The following is a 3,564-nucleotide window of genomic DNA, read 5'->3' as shown; positions in this document are numbered from 1 at the left end:
TACTCCCCAAGTGGCTATAATGGCCAGAACTCAGCCAATCTGAAGCCAGGAGGCCAGAGCCTCTTCTGGGTCTCCCATGCGGGTGCAGGGTCCCAAGGCTTTGGGCTGTCCTTGACCACTTTCCCAGGCCACAAGCAGGGAGCTGGATGGGAAGCAGAGCTGCCGGGACATGAACTGGCACCCATATGGGATCCCGGGGCGTGCAAGGCGAGGGCTTTAGCTGCTAAGCTCTGCGCCGGGCTCTGACTGTATGCTTATATGACAATTCGTGAATAACTACAGATAAATTGATCATCCACATGTTGGAGTATTGTCCCCTGAGAGAACTAAAGATCTCTTAAGGCTTTAAGTCTTGTGCAAACAAGTGTGGGTAGTCTTGAAACCTTTATTACAGGTTGGTCCAACTAAGTGGTTTGAGTATTGGGATGTACCCATTCAAATACAAACAGCAATTGAGAATCCCAATGCCCTGGCACACAGAAGAAACCTTCTTTAAGGTCTATGACACTAAACCATTTTGCCTGTCCTGGAATGAGTGTTCAAATAGTATAGGAATTAGCTGCCATAGGTTGTACTGTGATGACAGCCTCATTCTCAAACCAAGGTCTTGGAATAGCCTATATTTTCTTGTAGGTTTAAGAACTAGAACAGGTGAGTTGTAAGGAGATGGGTGAAATATTAGTAAGCCAAATTTAAGAAATTTGTCAATAATTGATTGGAGCCCCAATTGTACTTCCTTTTTTTTTTTTTTTTTTTTTTTTTTTTAATCAGACATGGCTTACAAATGGGAAAGCAATTATAGTCTTTGGGCTTCATATTTATAGATTGAACTGTTTTTACCTCATCCGAGGATTACTTTATCCCGACTTTTGAATCAGCCTTTTTGTATAGCATCTGAAAAAGCTACATTTGGATTTTGTTGCATAAAAAAGGATAGCTTTTAAGTTTAAAGTTGAATTTGATAACAGCTGCCACTCTGGTGAGCAGATCTCTGCTCTTCAGAGATGTGGGCATTGGGGTACAATAAGGAATGAGTGACCAAATTTTTTGTCTTTGAATTTTCAGGTCAAATCAGGGGTAAATTCCTTGTGGTTGGAATTCCTTCAATCCCTGGAGTTTGGGGCAGGGCGTTCTGAGAAGGAAGTTCATATCAAGTAAATAGCCCCATGTTAATTAGAAATTATATCTGGTTACAGCAACATCAAAGGTCCTCAGGGTTCCTCAGTGACAACATGGATATCATTTGGGGGATCATCTGTTGCTCTCTGATAACTATAGCCTTGATGGTTGACTGAGCTTTTGGAAACAGAGGACAGTCCAGTATGTGGCAAAAGCACACTTTGTGCAAGAGGCTTGGTGGTGTGCAGTGGGAGATTCACACTCAGCAGTTGTGAGCTGGAAGCCACACTGGGGTCTGTTGACGCTGCCCAGGGCAGCTTTGGCCACTCTGCAGCAGGGATTCACTCAGGCCTGGGGGAAGAACAGCCTCCCACCCCCATTCCCCTCCAGGCTATCCCTGAGAGGAACACTAGCTCCACCCCTAAGGGCCACTTGCAACTTGAGAAAGGAATAAAGGAACAGGTGGGTTCCAATAGAAATATTGTATTCACTTTTAAGGACTGTGCTAGGTTTTAAGGCAAGTGTCACACATACAGAACAGTAAGAGGGGAACAGGATTTGCTACGACATGTTAGAGAATGGCCAGGGACAAATTTTCCGACAATGCGCAGTGTGGTTTGCCTTGGTCACCCCCTCTGCTGGCTCCTCTGTGCCTGGAAATCAGACAAAGACCCGATGCCTTCCACTTCTTTGCCTGCTTCCGAGGGGACAGTCCCACGCGTGTCACACAGAAGCACTCTTCTCCAGACCTTGGTATCCTCGTGTGGCCGGGCCACATCCTGGGTGTGGGGTACTCAGCCAGTGGATCGTCTTGTCCAACTCTAATCTTAGGAATGGAAAATTCATCCTCAGGAATGGAAAACCAGGATGCCAAACACAACTTGTAGTTGAATGCATCTCCATCCAAACTCAAACCTGCTTGGATTGGAGCTAAAACTATATATACACACAGAGCAGAAACAAATGAGAACAAAAAGATTGACTGAAGCCTGAAAAATAGCAAATGTTCATTTGTGGTTTGGAATTAAACAATGTGATCTTCTCCCACGCTCCTTTGAAAACAGCAGAGTACTGGCAGCAAGCTCCAGCTGGAGGGTAAATGTTTGCAGGCACCTCTCTGCTCGGTTCCTCCCTGGTTGTCCTGGGCAGGAGGCTTGGCTGGTCTGGAGAGCTGGACTTTCCTGCTGGTCTGGGTAGGCCTCATGCCCCCAGTTTTAAAATGGAGGGGGCACCTGATTGTTTCTGGACCACTTGCCTTCCAGTGGTTCACCACAAAGGTGTGGACCTCACTTGGAGGGGCCAGGTACAGAGCAACAGACTGGGAAAAAACAAGGCTGAACATCGAGGGACCTTCAGTGAGTGGGCTCTTAAAATAGGGTGGCAGTAGTGATGCCAGATTCGGGAGTTGCAGTGAAATGTGGCCGTAGTGAACTAGCTAATTCATAACAACTTGAAGGACTCCAGGAAGAGGCTGTGTCTGATGCTACCATTAGACAACTACATGAAATGACAACAGCATAGGGAACAAAGTCCTGCTCACACAAGATGACTTCACTGGGGAAGGAAGTCTCATGGGGAAACTGACACTGGGGTAATAGATAAGCAGAGCTTATGCGTGTTAGCATTTGACATTGAGAGGTGGAATGGTCATTTTCATGGATTTACAGTTTGCCTCACTGAATTCCTCTGAGGTAGGTAAGAGGTGGTAACGTTAGCCCCATTTTACCAAGGGGCTAAAGTGAGGCCCCGGGATTTGCTGTGATCATGCACTAACAGCCACAGCAGGCAGCAGCTCACTGCCTTCTCTTTACAGATCCCACTTCAAGATTAAAACAGAGTCCATGGGTAACTGCAGGCCATCTCGCCAGTAATTTTAAACCTTGGTGCCCTGGCAGGAGTGGAATCTTATCTGTGGCAATCAGCCAGAGTAAGGGAACTGGGAAGCTGGGAATGGAGACCTCCACCCCAATTAGGACCTGGATTTATTAGAGGGAGGGAGGGCTTTGCTGTGGCCATGAAACAGAGCTTTAGGGAGGGTCATGTTGTACTAGAGTTGATAGGCCAACAACGGCTGTGAGTGTGATGACCTCATCATTCCCCAAGAGGAGGCAGCCCCTCTTGGGCTCACTGCCAAGTTAGAGTGGATAGAGCTAAGCTGTAGAGTTGGAAGAGGCCTAGGCCTTGGGAACAGAAAGTGCTCTGGGCTGGGGTGGGACTGAGGCAACTGTGTATTTGCCCTGCTGCATCCGGGCCTGATAGAGCACCCCTTCCCTGTTCAGGCTATACTTTTCTCCTCTTGACCTCAGAATATGAATTGTTTACTTAATGCTACTGGCCAGAGATCCTCGCTGTCCTAATACCCACCTGGAGTATTTTTAACATTGACATTGGGCAGTGCCTCCAACCCCACAGCAATAAGTGTGGTAGAAGGCACCCACACCCAGC

Source organism: Ochotona princeps, chromosome 8, assembly GCF_030435755.1.
Source record: "Ochotona princeps isolate mOchPri1 chromosome 8, mOchPri1.hap1, whole genome shotgun sequence".
NCBI classification, from domain to species: domain Eukaryota; kingdom Metazoa; phylum Chordata; class Mammalia; order Lagomorpha; family Ochotonidae; genus Ochotona; species Ochotona princeps.
Note: the sequence above shows the minus strand (reverse complement) of the source record.